At 42.1% G+C, this 16,831-nt stretch overlaps 1 long non-coding RNA gene across 1 annotated transcript in view; it reads right to left on the bottom strand.

The window, feature by feature from the left end:
- The window catches only part of LOC149868750 (uncharacterized), a 33,371-nt gene extending 17,356 nt beyond the window's left edge, over window positions 1–16,015 (bottom strand). Inside the window, exons 1-2 of the long non-coding RNA XR_016441023.1 lie at window positions 15,668–16,015; window positions 15,373–15,485 (exon numbers count right to left, since the gene is read on the bottom strand). This is a non-coding gene — a long non-coding RNA (uncharacterized LOC149868750). The remainder of the gene's footprint in view (window positions 1–15,372; window positions 15,486–15,667) is intronic.
- Window positions 16,016–16,831: the final 816 nt, after the last annotated feature.

The following is a 16,831-nucleotide window of genomic DNA, read 5'->3' as shown; positions in this document are numbered from 1 at the left end:
TTTCCTATCTGCCACAGTGACTGATAGTTCATCAGGTCAATCTATGAGATAAGTCTTTAAGAAAAGTATTTAAACACACTCCTCAGCAATGCAAGTAAGAAACCTTAACAGATTTGCGTTAAAGTACTGTTTCTTCTCATTTTGGCACACGTATTTCAAAGAGAAATCTAAAATATTCCTGATTCTGCTTTCAATAATTTTACGTATTCTTAACTACTTTGCATTTTAATTTCTGTTCTTAAAAACTTTTGGTTTGATAGGTTTTCACTTAATGCAAAACTTCAAACCTTAGCTTTCAGTTTCCAAACTATCATATCAGTGTCTTCCCTGCATGCACCAGCTAAATGGTAAATGGAGCTGACTATGACTGAAGTACTGCTAGTTCTTAAGAGTACTTTTCCCATATTTCAAAATAAGTTTGTTAGGTAATTATCTATGAATGACACAGAATTCTCCTGCTGAAGGACAAGCACTTAGAGAATTCATTTAACTACTACTTAAATTTGTTTATGTTTTAGCACAGTCCATCCAACTTATTTTAAATAATTAAATATCTAAGAAAGTATGCTTTTATCTGTATGCATTTTTTACACATACATTGGAGAAGAGTTATGCTATGTGATTTGACAAAAACCTCCCACCCCACATCCCCACCCACCATAATATTAAAGAAAATACACTTTTCAGTGGAGAGAAACCCTGCAAGTCTATCAAACAAAGGTGAAACATTCTTTATATATGCATTTCAACTCTGTGAAATATGTCAGAATTTCATTGTGATTCTACCAAATAATATCCATAATCAACTTGAAAATGTATACCTTAACAGTGTATGCCTTAATATACTACATTTGGAAGTTAAAAGGTAGAAATGGGGTACTATTTGTTGCATGAAAACTTTATGGTTTTTTTTATTTTAGTTTTTTTTTTTCAAATGTTTGAGTTTCTTAATAAAGTTTTTTTGTTCTGTTTTGTTTTATGTGGGTGTTTTGTGAGGGTTTTTTTTTTTTAATTTAAACTACTGCTTTTAGGGGGGGTGTTAATTTAAAAAACATATAATTCTCTAATATTTTAAAGCATATCTGCCATAACTCTAGCTTTTTAATCAGAACTTCAGACTTTCAGGTGATCAGTAAAGGTCTCAGGACAACCCTGACATCTCACAAAATTTGCTCCAGCAATACGAGTATACAAGATACTGATACAACTGTGAAAGTAATATTGAATCAACTAGAGAGAAAATTGAAGATCTGCCATTGTCTAAACCTCCATTATTTCTGACTCTTGTCTAGTTTCACAGGGCATGGGGGTATATTTTATAATAATAAGATACTTTAAACTGTTTTGTTGTTATGCTAATTTTTTATTTTCATATTGCAGAGAGGAATGACAAGATACTTGTTCTTTTGTGGGACAAGGAGCTGGGAGCACAAAATGGCTGATGAAGTTGCAGTAGAACTTAATGCATTGCAACACCATTCCCAACACTTGGGGCCACATCCTTTTTCACCTAAAGTTTCATTTTTAGTACTGCACCACCTTTAGAATCCATGCTTGCTTTATGCTTGTCTGGGGACAGAGAGGGGAGCCCTTCCACTTATTTACCCGAAGCCTAGTGGATAGGCACTTCCCCAGGGACTAGAAGACCTGGGTTTTAGGCCCTCCACCAAAAGGGTTTTTTGTAACCTGTATCTTCCATTTCTGAGGCAATGAGATGGGCTGTGGAGAGCTCTAGGTAACACCTTTCTCCTAAACCTGGCACACTTTGTAGCCAAGAATAGAAGATGAGTGATCCAAGAGGCAAGCAAGTCAAAGGGAATATGGCTCAGTGAGGTAGGCACTGTTGTGGAAAGGAGGGGGTCCTTGTTTTTTGCTTCCAGAATGTTTTTTTCCATACCTTACATATAATATGTATTGGATAAAATTGATGAAGACTAGTTTCTCAGAAGAAACTCTGAAGAAATGCAAGCAGGTAGCCTGACTGTGGCATGGGGTGGAAGACCTAGAAGGGAGAGGGTTCGGGGTTCTAGCCCCTGCTCTCAAGACTGTTTGTGTTTTTTACCCTTTAATGCCAAATGCATCACAGACACTGATGTGTACCTAAAGTCAGGCCATTCTAAGTGGTAGCATTATTCTGGATTTCATTTTGGTAAGAAGGGTCAGGATCTGCCCCAGCAGAATTGAATCAATGCAAAAAGAAGGGGACTGCAATCTGCAGTGCACAGGGTGCTCTGAAAACAAGTGGATTACCAGTCCTAAGCATGCCCACTCCACCCTTCTGCATTTGGTGAGACGTGTCAAAAGTTAATGGTGATTTCAGGAAGGTTATGACAGTGGAGAGTCAACAGGTGTCCCACAGCAGTGTGGGTTAGTGACAGAGGGTTGGCAAAGAATGAGTGTTGTGTACATAGTAACAGTGTTTTGCACCATCCAGTGGCTTTCTAAAGCCTATTTGGGTACTTTGACCTCTTTGTCAGTCTCCTGTCTGCCCCTACCTCCCCCCTGTCCCCTCCTCACATGCCACATCTTTGATGTTATTAAGAACGGGAAGCTGCCTTAGAGAGCCAGGAATGTGGTCTTAGGTGCTCCACTGTGCACCCTGTCTTTGGGCTCTCTTGCCCTGTGTACCCTCTCTCTAGGGCTTGTTCACCCCTTCACACAATCCTCTGGACTGGTTTGTCCTCTGCACAGTTATCCAGAACATGCCTTCCCCTCAGTACACGGGGCTAGGAGCCCTCAATCCAATGGTGTAACCCACACTCTTCCTCTGGATGTCTTCAGTGGTCTCCTGACTCCCCTTCACCCACTTCCAGGCCTCATAGCACAAACAGCAACATAAACCCAGATGAAAAGCATGACTTTAAGGTTGAGAAGCAAATTCAGCATCCACCTCCTTAAGGCTCAGGGACATTTTTCTTTCTGGTTGCCCGATGGCTTAGACTCAACAGGAAGTTGTGCTTAATCCTGCCTGGCCAATGGGTACATGGTTAGAGTACTATCTTTCCACATGGGAGGACAGGATTCAAGTTGTCTCACTTAAATTGGTGAGCCTAGGACCTGGGCTTCTCAGGTCTCCCCTATCCTTGGTAGGTATCAGACAAAGGATAATACACACACACACACACTTCACCCCAGACAAGTTCTAGTTGTGGGTTTTGTCAACAACAATTTGGGGAATTTATACTGCATTTATATGCACCCTGGATAAGTTGATTCGCAACACACTGTAAGTGAATGTAGGTACCTCTAGCACAGCACTGCTTCTGCATCTGCGCAGTAAGCAGGAACATATTCACATAATACAGACCATTCCTTACATAAGTCATTTAGCCATGTGCTCGTAATTCAGCCTGTTCTGAAAGCCACAGTAAAATGTCACCGGGTAATTTAGATCCTTAAAGATGGTATAAGTGACCATAAGGGAGAGATCTAAGAGCAAAGGCCTCAAGCTTCATCAGGGAAATTTAGGTTAGAAATTAGGATGAACTTTCTGACTATGAGTGTGACCAAGCATTAGAATAGGCTGCCTAGAAAAAATGTGGAATCTCCATCCTTGGAAGTTTTCAAGACCAGGATAGACAGGAACGTGGCTGGGACAGTTTAGTCAGGATGGTCCTGCCTTAAGCAGAGGGCTAGACTAAATAACCTTCTGAGTTCCTTGCAGCCCTACATTCCTATGATCCTATGATTTCATATTTTAGTGTCAAACATGATCATCTTGAATCTGTTATTGATTGGTGCTTACCTAAGATCAATGTGAATGATAAGTCACTGAAAATCCAGGTTTCATGTCCTAAATTGGCCTCCAAAATTAAATCATGCAAAATTATTTGCCATTTTTGAAAATTCTAGCATTAGATACTTACATTTGAAAGCTGTATTTAATTGCATTAGTATAAATCGGTTATAAAATAATTGATTTAACTGTTTTGGAATTATGCAGCTGTAAAAGAGCAGAATTTGCTTCTCAATCTTAAAGTCATGCTTAAATATTATGTAAAAATTATGAGTTCAGAACAGTTGTCAAAATTCCATTATAAGTATTCATATTACCAACACCCCCCCATCCCCTTCAGCTCAGAACAACAAATGCAAAATCTTTTGTCTTTGCCCACAAATATAGATAGCATGCATGTACAAAAACATTAACTGCCTCTTGAACAACGTTCTAAAATGAAAGGCTCCATGTTTAGCTCAGTAGGAATACTTCATCTTATGAAATCTATGTATTCTTCTTTGCCTCAATTTTTAAAAGTTTTAATGAATTTTAAATGGTTAAAATTAATCTCTTAGAGCAGATAATTGTGTCGGGTTTAGTATTAATGCCAGAACTTGGACATCTCATGCAATAACCACATTTGTAACTGTGAAACTCTTTCAATATATAATTTAATTTCAGTTCCGATCCCGGTTCATGTAGTCTGCAAAGAAACGATTGTTTCTTAGGCATTTTTTTTTCTGTTTGAACAAAACAACATTAGGCAATCTAGTTTTGATTGATGCTAAGATATGAAAAGCCTCTTTGTGAAAAGCACTTCAGCAGTCACAAGCCGCTCTGAAAGACAGTGCAGAGTTTCTCTCTTCTGAAACTTTTCATCTTAATTTTTCCCTTTCCCCCTGAGTTAACTCACCATATCTCAGGTCATAGCAAAGGCAGCAGCAGGCCACAGTAAAGGCTGCTCATGCTGTTGCACATTGAAGAGAGAGTGTTGACCGCTGTGAGAATCATAAACCTCTCAGTTTGATGATCAACTGAGCAGTAAATTAATTAATCATCATTTTATGCCTCATCAAGCACTTTGCTGAGACTCTCAACAGGGGCCATCTCAATTAGCCAATGGGAAGCAGACTGTTTTGTTTAGCTGAGTGAGTCTTCCATAAACAGGGGAGGCTTTGACAAGCTAATAAATATGTCATCTGTCTGTGTCACTAGCTGCAATGTGGCTCCACCTGTAAAGTTGTGGGATTCTGCCCAGCATGGTGGATAGTAACTTCAGAGAGGAAGAGGTTCAGCCAAACACTTTCATAAATAAAACACTTCTCCAAGTTTATTGGGGTCCTTAGCCAATGGGTTAGTACTGATCCTTAGCCAATAGATTAGTACTCTCAGAAGAAAAATCAGAAGTAATTCTATCAGTATATCTGATATTGTATTTTTCAGTGTTTGTCTAGACCCTTTAAAAAAAAAAAAGCTTTCCTCATTAGAGGAAGTCAAAAACAGTTCTGTGTGGTAATCTGTATTTAGATGTGGCTTACTGAAAATGCTTCTCATTTTCTGCCTATGCCAAGGAAAACTACTATCCTTTACAGTAAAAGCCTGCTATAACAGCTTCCCAACATAAAAGGTTTTGGTTAAGTTTAATATTGACTATCCATATTGCATTTCCCATTTGATTTTAACTGGTTTCAACTTCCAGTCATTCACTTTTGTTGTGCCTTGTCATCTAAGTGGCCTTGTCTTTGGATGTCTACAGGACATTTTTAGTACTTATGTGTCCAAGGGTATTCTATTCCTGGGCATGTAGTTCTCTGCATGTGGAAGATTATATATGTGCCCTGACTGGCAGCAACTAAATAGTTAAGTGGCTGAGACATTCCTCTGGGGAGTCCTGAGACTGTCTCACTCAGAAAAGTTTGAGTCTCCGTCTGATGCCCTAGCATAACATGCTAACCACTACATCACAGGTCAGGTACTACTCTTTCTCTGGCATGCCTTTTGAAGCTGGCTTCCTGGGCAGCCACAAGATAGATATCTGTGAGAGATATATAGGACTAGGAAGAAGGGAGTATGTTGGATTGTATGCATCTCAGTGAGGTGGTGGCTGGTCACGAAAGGAAGGAGCCATGGGTTCTAGCCAGGGACCCTGTTCAGCACAAGCTTCAATTGCCCTCCAGCTGTTATTTTTCCAATGTTTGTGGCTCAGCTTCAAAAGGAGTTGTGGAAAAATGGCTGGAAAATGGCTTACCTGTGGCATAACAGTTAGTGTGCCAGACTATAAAGTAAAAGAGTTCAACTCCTCTGTGTGGGTAAGGCAGGACTTCCAGCATTTTAGAAGAGCACCCTACCCACTGAGCTATGGGGTCAAATGCCTGTACTTCTGTTCCAGAGACTGCATTCTTTTATTCTTGAGGTTTGTGTAGATCCATTTTATGGAGTTTATGGCCACTGCATGTAGGGGCCCTGGTCAATACTGCACTTGCTTAGTCTCCATGACTACTTGGTTATACATAGTTCTCCATATGCATCAGGCTATGCACACAGGGTTAAAATGCGAATATACGCAGTAGCGGCTTTTTTTTTTTGGACTTAGACAACCAAAACTGACACTTATTAGGGCATTATTACTCATGCATGCATTGCATCCCTGTATGCAGTTGTATAGGTGGTGAAATGTGCATCAGCGCTGAGAAAATGGCGGTGGCGTGCTTTTGAACTAAAACACCTCGGGGGTGCTTTAGTTCAAAAGCACACCACTGCTATTTTCTGTGCACTGATGCACATTTCATCGCTTATACAACTGAATGTAGCTCAGTGCAGTTCACCTCATCTTGCGTGTGGAGCAGGCCCAATTAACCGAGTCTGCTCCAAAGCAGTGGATCTGCTGCATGTCACTGAAAAAAAAGTATGTGTATCGATGTAGTTGACTATATCTGGACACCTAGAAGACCAGAAAAAACTAGTGTGTCATCCACAGAGAATATAGCAGAAATTCTTGTTATTCATCTAGAATCTCATCAATTATAAATTACTTAGAGGAGAAAGATCTGGGTCCACTTAACAATCACAGGATGATTATGAGCCACCAATGTGATACAGCCTTGAAAAAGGGCAAATGAAATCCTAGGATATATCAGGCTGGGTATTTCCAGTAACAATAGATAATTATTAATGCCATTGTAAAAGACATTGGTAATACCTCATGTAAAATTCTGGTCATGCATGTTCAAACTGGAACAAGGGAAGACAAGGTCTACAAGGACAGTTAGGGAAAAGGAGAACCTATCAAAAGGAGTCAGCTAGCTTAGTTTAGCAAAACAAAGGCTAGGGATTGGAAGTATAGCCACATCTTTCAGTGTCCAGGGCACTGAAAAATAGGTAGTGGGGAGGAAAGGGAGAGGAGTCTTACCTGGATGACTCTGGGAACAGTTGCTACTGCTGTGACTGCTGCTGTAGCAACAATCTTGGCTTGCTGCTGCTGGGGGCAGCAGTGCAGACTCCACAAAGGCCTCTCCTAATTCTCTGGTTGACCCTCCCATCCTCCAAGCAGAGTTGTGCCTCCCATGGCAAAGTCTCTGGAGGTGGGGAAGTCAGTCTATGTCCCATTCCCCTCCTTCCCCTCCCCTGCAATACCATACAAGTCATTGGTCTGTGTCTGCCCAGCTCATACACTTGGGTGGCACAGTGCTTCACTTGCTGTGGTAAAGACTCCTGATGGGAGGGGACCATAGTGGTGCTCCTTCTAAGTCAGATCCCAGGGCTAGCACCCACTCATCCCTCACCTCCACACCTTCACTTCCTGACTGCTAGAAATGAAGATGTGACTCCTATATACTAATACAGTAGTGGGCATAAATACCAAGGAGGGAAATGAACCATTTGAGCTAAAAAGCAATGCTGTCACAAGAGTGAGTGGATAAAAGCTGTACACAAGTTTCAGTTGGAAATTAGAAGGACAGAGCAGAAAAGTGAGGTTCTGAAACAGCCTTCCAGTAGGACTAAATTGGAAAGGGGGAGAGAAGAGAATTAACTACTTTTAGGATTAATTTGATCCATTTATTCACTTCACATATGATAAGTGTGGAAGGGACTGTCTTTCAAGAATTGAGCTCTACAGCCACACTTACAGATGTTCAATGACCTGTTGCCTCACTTGACACAAAACTATTGTCTTGTGAGACAGACAGATGCCTGCCTGCCTGCCTGAAATAGCAGATAACTCAGCTCAGCTATCAAGGAGTGGTTTGCCAGTCCAATGTTCCTATAATAAAAACTACATAACTGACTGCAATAACTTTAGATTGTTCTCTATTACAGCAATTATTATTGACAGGTCCACCTATCTGTTTGTCCTGCAAGTTTTACAGAATGATTTTCCAGAATTTCTATCAACCTATTTTTAAGAACATTAAATAGTACTGGGCCAAGAACATGATTATGTGGGACCCTGTTATAAATAACTGTATTCAGTTATGACTCATTTTTAACAATTATATTTTGTGATCTATCAGTTAAACAGTCTTTTACTCTATTTGCTTTAGTATGGTACAGTGATTTTACATAAGGCTACTTTTTGGCAGAATGTAGTAATCAACCTAATGGCCTTCCTTTGTCTGCTTGACTGATAACCATTAACACAGCCTCTCCCTGCATCTCAGCTCTGCCATTCATATAAACAGAACTCAAAATGTTGATATAATGAAAGACAGTTCCCAGGCTGAGAGGAAAGAACTCATAATGGTGGTAGGGGATTGTGGAGAAGTGGGAAACAGAAAGTGGTGCACATGTAGCCTCTTCACAATGGGGAAGAAATTGTTGGCAGTCCCTGAAATGCAGCTGGTTGGGAGGGTGACAGAGGGAGCTTGTGGGAGGGAATGTTGCGGTATGTACTGAGCTTGGCCTACAGGAGCAAGGAAGTGTGCAATAATATCAGGATGTTGAGCAGGAAATAAATCAGGGGAACATCTACTGTAGGAGAGCACCATGCTCTGATCAAGTTGGCCTATAGTGTGCCCCACACACTTGCTTATTCACACACACTTTGGGTTGTACCCCTGGCTCCAGCAATGTAGAGAACAGCAATTGGGGATGACCCCAAGGGTCTTCTCTGGCATATTTCTGGGTTTAGTGTATGCATATGGGAGCGGCACACTTAGGAGTGTATGAGGTGGCTATAAAGACCAATAATTTCTTTGTCACTAGAAACTATAAATGGTCAAATAATGCAAAAAGAAATCCCCAAATATATTCATAAACAAAAACGACATTTATGAATTTCTCTGATATTCATAAAGTCATGTTATTTTAACTCTGTGAATATTTAGAACAATAGGTGATATCTGAAATACACCTTTGACTTGCAAGGTATGGTGTGAACCTTAGTTTTTGTTTCAATTCTTGTTTGTTCAAAGCCCTTGAATTTTACTTATGAGTTTGCTGATTACTCAGATCCATTTGTCTTCAATGCATAATTCAATACAGATTTACTCAAAAAAGGGCCCAGATTTTTCTGGATGCTTTGACAGAGGCAGACTGAGTTTCAAGTCTGTAATGAAACCTACAACTACATTAGTTAAATAGCTTCTGGTCTCTTAAAAAAAAAAAAGTTTTGCATACTTCTACTTAAATCAATTATTCTGAAAGCATAAACACTGCTCATAAGCACTATTTCTAGCATACCTGTGTTGCAATGCCTTTGCAAGAAGGCAGGACCTCTGGTCAAGCTGTGACTTACAATATATTGGGGTCTTGTTTTATGAACATGGTGCCTGATCCAATTTCTGGTAGAGTCAAGTGAACAACTGACTTCACTGAGACCTAGATTGAGCCCATCACATGACAAGCACATTGGTAGAGGAGTACTTCTACTTGCAACTTATAATTTCACATATATGCTTTTCAATTAAAGCAAATCTATCTTTTCAGGTTACTTTCCCACTCTGTTTTATCACTCCATATGTTTTTCCTCACTCTCTGAATGAAGCTCACTTCACAAAGATGTAAAGAATTCTCTATTTTACAGTATCCATATTTTAAAATAATTTAAGATGAACAGCAAAACAAACAGAATATTATGCAGACATATGCTAATTTCCTTTAAAAAATCCATACTATACTGGTCATTGTGTACCATAAATCCCTATCCCATATGGAAGCATAGTCCTCATCCTTTTTCATGCATTTTTGACAAGAACAGAAAATGCAAAGTAATTGGCAACTATTAACATTAGTTCTGTTTCAGTTTGATTAAACTTTACACTAATTTTACCCCTTTTGTATGTAACCACAGTTAATTCTAGAATATATTAAAGAACCCTATACATTATACTTCTGAAATGTTGTTAGGAAAACTCTTGCATAGAGCAAGTTCATTTAAAAGCACAGGGAAATGTGAATATGCTGATCATGAAACATCAGTATCTGGTCTTGTTTGCAGACATTCAGTTGAAAATAATCTTTAGTAAAAGTGCACCTGCCAAGGTTATTGCAAAATTATCTGAGGCACTGAAGTGATGAATAGTCCCAGCACCGTGGTGATATGGATACCATCCCAATGGGGCTTCACCAACTAGAATTTTTCATCATGGAGGACAAATGAGAAGAAAATAAAATGAGTTGAACTGTTCTAGAGCCAAAAGCCATCTTTCTTTTGCTATCTAGATTGAGCATGTGGTGTTGACAGACATTAAAAGGCATTTTAAAATGGATACTCAAAATATGTTTTTCCTTTTTTGTGGCATGACATAAATTGTTTTATGCAAAAGCTTAGGTTTAGCGTTCAGCTAAACCATATAGTGAACCATATAGTTTTATCTCTGCCATACTGTTATATCAGCCGGATCCTGGTGATTACAAGCAGTTTGCCAGTGTCAGAACTAGCTCCAGCCATGCTAATTTTTTTCTTGCATAGTTCTTGGGAGAGAAACAAAAAAATAAAACAATGAAATGTTGAGGTATCCAAAGTGTACTCCAAAAGTATTTGAAGTATCAACATTTTAGAATAATAAAAATTACGGTTTGATTAAAAATCCGAAGAATTAAGAGACAGATTTACATTAAAGTTTTAAGTTTTAAGCAAATGCTTATTTTTCATAGAAAAAAGCTTCAGATAAAAAATATGAATCAGCTCTAGTTCTGACAAGGCTTCTTAATCATCTGATTAAGCAGTTTACTAAGGCACACTGGGTCATTCTGGCCTGCAGCTGGAAAAAATTGCCTAGCCTGTATTAAGGTATTAGTTTTACTTGATAGGCTTGATTCAAAGGCCCTAGCCAGATCCAGTTTAAAATCTGGGTACCTCAGCCTAAATGAATCCAATTTCACAAGGTTTAGGAGCTTGGACACCGTCACTGGACACCTCTGAAGAGAAACCCTATTTAAGTCAGTTTAAGTTCCCAGGTGCTCTATACAGAGAAAAGGGAGAGATAAGTGTCTCCAAAGTGCCATTCAGACAGCCAAGAATTGCTGACAAGCAAGACAATACAAAAAACTAAGTACAGGGTGTGTGTGAACTCCTACTCCTCATGGGAACTTAGGCACAAAGTCAGGCTAAACAGTAGGCACCTCTGTTCACTTGTGACCCACTATGCCTAGTGTTACTTCTGAGACTGGTGTCTAAGGGGCCCTCTAAACATTACATTTATGCCACAATTACCAAGTTAAGCATGCATAAATGGGAAAGATGTTACACATGCACCCAATTTAAGGAGTCATAAAATAGAAAACCAGCCATAAAAATGTTTCACACATAATGTAGAACATTTTTATGGCTGGTTTGTATGGTCCCTTAAACTGAACATGTAACATTCCTGGGGCTGCCCCAGGGCCAGTACCAATAATCAGAGAATTGTTGGCACTGGACTGCAGGGCAGCCCTAATTCTACAACTTGCCCCAGAGATGACCTGCAGTCTTCTGGCACAGGGAGTCAAGGGGCTCCTCCACCAAGAAGTTTAACCCCCCACACTGACAAACTTTCCTGAGTGGATAATGAAGCTCCAGGAGGAGGGAGCTGAAGGCCTTTCCCTACTGATAACTTTAAACCCTGCACCTGCAGTTTAAAGTCCCTGTCAAGGAAAGCCTTTTGGCTTCCCCACTAAGACCTTCTGATCCCTCACACTCAAGAGCCCCACTGAAGCTTCTGGGTACAAGGTTTAAACGCCCTAGGAGGAAGCCTTCAAATGGACCAGGCCCCTGAACAGCCCCAGGTTATGACAGGCTGTGGACACCTAGCTTTCAACTTGACGGTGCAAGGGAACCTGGGATTGTGATCCCTGTATCCCCCTGTTTCAGCAAGTAGAAAGGGAATGACTGAGATCTGTTGACTGATCCCAAATTGTCTCTCCTGTTATGCGTGTGTGGCATGGCAGGAGGTTCATTTGTTGGGATCAGAGATCTGATCCCATGGCACTTTTAAATTAATGTGTGCCAGGGACCTAAATGGCTAATAGCAGTGTCTATCATTTGCAAAATAGTGTAGCAGTTAGATTACTCAGGAAGTGGAAAAACTAGGTTCTAAGTCCAATTCATCCTAACGGGATTAAAACCCATAACTCCCACTTCCCCAAAGTTTCCTTAACCACCAGGCTACTAGTGGTTAAGCATTTTCCACACTTTGCATTGAAGCTGGGTCATGAAGCAGCCAAAACTGCAAGTGGTGTGAAACTGAAGGGAGAGCAAGCAAGAGAGACCATGGTTCTATAGCTTCTGATTTGGAAACTCTCCTGGAAACATGAAAGATTTAGTCTCTGGTTCAGTTAACTGAATACAATACTGTTGATATAAATTAGAATCATAGAAGTAGGGTCAAAAGGGACCTTGTAGATCTTCAAGTCTGACCCCCTGAGCAGGAGAAAAACTGGGCTCAGATGACTCCAGCCAGGTGGGCATTAAGCCTCTTCTTAAAGACCCCCAGGGTAGGAGCCAGCACCACTTCCCTTGGAAGTTGGTTCCAGATCCTAGCCGCCCTAACTGTGAAGTTCTTACGGATGTCTAATCTAAACCTACTTTCCAACAACTTATGGCTGTTATTCCTTGTTATGCCAGGGGGCTCTAGGGGAAACAAGGTTCCCCCCAAACCCTTCTGGTCCCCCCTAGTGAGTTTATATACGGTCACCAGGTCTCCCTCCAGCCTTCTCTTGTGAAGGCTGAACAGGTTCAGGTCCCACAGTCTCTCATTGTAGGGTCTTCCCTGTTGTCCCCAGATCATGTGAGTGGCCCTCCACTGGACCCTCTCAATGTTGTCCACATCCCTCCTGAAGTGGGGCGCACAGAACTGGACACAGTACTCCAGCTGTGGCCTGACCAGTGTCACATAGAGTGGGAGGATCACCTCCTTGGCCCTACTTGAGGTGCACCTGTGGATGCATGACAAAGTCCGTTTAGCCCTGCCAACAGTAACCTCACATTGTTGGCCCATGTTTATCTTGGATTCAGTAATGACTCCAAGATCCCTTTCTGCCTCCATGCTTTCAAGAAGGGAGTTTCCCATCTTATAAATCTGCTGCTGGCTACTACTGCCCAAGTGCAGCACTTGTCAGTATTGAAACGCATCATGTTTTTGTTAGCCCACCCCTGTAACCTATCCAGGTCTTGCTGCAGTCTTTCCCTCCCTACTAGCATGCTCACCTCACCCCAAATTTTTGTATCATCAGCAAATTTAAAGAGGTTGCTTTTCACCGTGTCGTCCAATTCTCTGATAAAGAAATTGAACAGTGTGGACCCAAGGACTGAGCTCTGGGGGACTCCACTGCCCACTTCTCCCCAAGTTGAATATAACCCATCCACCACCACCCTCTGAGTACGACCCTTGAGCCAATCTGCAATCCATCTGACTGTGTAGGCATCAATGCCACACTTGCCTAGTTTTTTAATGAGGATGGGTGGGTGTCAAAAGCCTTGCTGAAGTCCAGAAAAAGTACGTCCACAGTGACACCTGCATCCAAGGCTTTTGTGACCTGATCATAAAAGGCAATCAGGTTGGTCTGACGTGACCTGCCCCTAATGAAACCATGCTGGTTGCCCTTGAGCATCATCCCTAAAGCCGGCCCATTGCAGATGTGCTCCTTGATGATCTTTTCAAAGAGTTTCCCTAGGATTGAGGTAAGACTGATGGGTTGATAGTTGCCCAGGTCCTCCCTCCTCCCTTTTTTAAAGATGGGGACCACGTTGGCTATCTTCCAATCAACTGGCACCTGGCCTGAGCACCACGAGCACTCGTAAAGCTGTGCCAAGGGCCCTGCAATAACCCCTGCTAGCTCCCTCAACACCCTGAGGTGGAGAGCATCTGGACCCACTGATTTGAACATGTCCAGCCCCTCCAGAAGCTCTCTAAACCAGTCCTCCCTAACTTGAGGTCTGGAGGTGTTCCCCTTGAATCTGTCTTGCATCACAGTGGGGAAGTCCCAGTCCCTGCACAAGAAAATGTAGGTGAAGAATTGGTTAAAGAGGTCTGCTTTCTCCTCTGGCATAACCACCACCAGATTGCCCAGAGAATCTTGCAGGGTCCCCACATTTCCTGGTGCTTTCTTCATCCTCCCTATATATTTGAAAAGGACTTTTTATTATCTTTGATCTTGGACACTAGTCCTAGCTCTATGTCTGCCTCATCTTTCCTGACAGCCCCACTACAGGCCCGAGCAGAGGAGGTATACTCCTCTTTGGAGATAGCACCTCCCTTCCACCAGTTGTACACTGCCTTTTTGGCAATCAGGCATTCCCGGATGCCCTTGGTGAGCCAGGGAGGATTTTGGGCACTCTTGCCCCCCTTGCTTCTTGTTGTGATGGTCACCCCTTGGGCCCTGAGTATCGTCTCCTTAAGAAACGACCACTCATCTTGGGCACTGAGTTCCCCAGCTCTTGAGAATCCCAGTGCCTCTCCCACTAATCTCCTCAGCTCATTGAAGTTGGCCCTCTTGAAGTCTAGGGCTACCGCCTTGCTGCAGGCCCTTGACACCCTGCACCGGATGGTGAATTCCAGCAAGCGATGATCACTATCACCCAGGTGGTCAAGAACCTGGAGGTCCCTTACCAGGTCCAGGTCCAACAGGGCATTTTCTCTTGTGGGACTGTGCATCTCCTGAATTAAGTGGAGTTCCTGTATCTCGGCCAGGAGCCTCCTGGAATGGTCCAACCTGGCTGACTGTTTCTCCCAGCAGATGTCTGGGGAATTTAAATCACCCATGACAACTACTTCCCTTGCCTTAAGTGCCTCTTCAAGCTGGCTTGAAAATTCCCGGTCCAGCTCCTCCCCTTGGTTGGGGGGTCTGTAGTAGACCCCCACCATTAGATCCCTCTCCCCATGGCCCCCTTGTATCTTGACCCAGAGCACTTCAGCTTGCCCCTCCTCTGACCCCATTCTGCTGGCAGAGGATGTGTATTGCTCCTTGACATAGAGTGCCACACCCCCACCTTTCCTTCCTTCTCTATCCCACCTGTAAAGCCTATAGCCCCTAATGCTAACTGCCCAGTTGTAGGATGAATCCCACCAGGTTTCTGTAAGCCCTATTATGTCTGGGTCTGAACTGGCTATTCTGAGGGCAAGTTCTTCCTGTTTATTCCCCATACTACGAGCATTGGTATATAGGCATTTAAGGCCTTGCCTAGCTGCGTGTGCCACCCCCTGATTTGGGAGACTGTCTGGACCCCTGTTTCTTACCTGGGCACTCCTTGTATTTGTCACCTGTCTTGCTTGGGTGGTGTCTCCTCGTCTTCCTGTGGCCCCCTCCCCGGCAAGGCTAGTTTAAAGCTCGCTGTACGAGATCAGCTGACCTGGAAGAGAAAACACAGTTGTCTTTAGGAGAGAGGTGAAGCCCATCCCACCCCAGCAAGTCCCCCACCCGAAAGCATGGGTCATTATCTAGGAACCCAAGGCCTGCCTGGTGGCACCAACTACATAAGCGCTGGTTGACCTCGCCAATGCAGGCCTCATGTCGCCTTCCCCATCTACTCACCAGAAGAAGTGAGGAGAGTACCACCTGCACCCCCATCTCCTTAAACTTGTCCCCCAGAGCCTTGAAATCCTTCATAATATGGTCAGGGTTGCCCCTGGCCACATAATTCATTCCCACATGCATGACAACCATGGGGTACTGGTCTGCAGGTCAGATGTAGGCCAGGATCCTCTCCGTGATGTCCTAGGTATGCTCAAAATACGTTTAAAAAACTAGGTTTCTCCAGTGATTTTGGTGTGTCTCAGCAACAGACTGGACCACAAAGGGGCTTATGTAGGAGTGTGAAAGAGTAAACAGCAATGCGGCAAAAAGAGCCAGAGAACACCACTTCTGGAGCTATTGCCATATTAGGATAGAAGATCTGGAAAAAGAAAGAAAAGAGAAGAAAGTCTCAGAAAGGGAGAAGAAAAAAAGAGCATCTGAAGGAGAAAGTGAGTGAGAAAGAAGATCTCCAGGAGATAAGACACTTGCCTCAGGATTTTTCTCATCGTTGGAGAGAGCGGAGCTCTGAGAAAGAGGGGTGGATCCCTGAAGAGGCACCAGAGACGCGGCTGACAGCTGCACTGAAAAGTAAACACAAAAAAAAGAGAAGAGTGCATTGACTCACTCCCACAAGCTTAGTGAAAACAACTGAGTGCTGGCCACAAGGATTCAAGGCTTCAGGCATGCAACAGATGAAAGGTACACACTCAGGATAGCACAAGTAAACAGAGACAAATAACAAGGCTTGAAGAGAAAAGCCTGCACTAAAAAGAGAAAAAAAAAAGGAAATAAATGGACAAACCAGAGTTAAAGGGACTACCAAGTTCAGTCCAACCAAACTGATAAAGGTTAAATAAGAACAGTATGTAGATAGAATTACAAAGTTGATATAATTGTTATAAAAAAAAGAGAAAAAAGGACCACTCCTGTTTATAGATAATGAAAGTTTGTATAGTGTTATAAAGAATAAAGATAAAGACTAGTGTTAATCTGCATCTGATTGTGAATATATATATCAGTGAGTATGTGGGAATAATCAAGTGAAGTTTTCCTCTATAATACTGAGATTCCTAATAGGGACACCCAAAGAGCAAAATAAAACAACATATATATATATATATAAAAACAACCCTCCCAACAAGTGACATCATAAAGCGGAACATATTATAATAACATCTAAGA

The sequence above is a fragment of the Crocodylus siamensis genome, chromosome 3 (assembly GCF_052110815.1).
Source record: "Crocodylus siamensis isolate JL-2025a chromosome 3, ASM5211081v1, whole genome shotgun sequence".
Classification (NCBI taxonomy): domain Eukaryota; kingdom Metazoa; phylum Chordata; order Crocodylia; family Crocodylidae; genus Crocodylus; species Crocodylus siamensis.
Note: the sequence above shows the minus strand (reverse complement) of the source record. Positions and strands in the feature narration are given on the sequence as shown.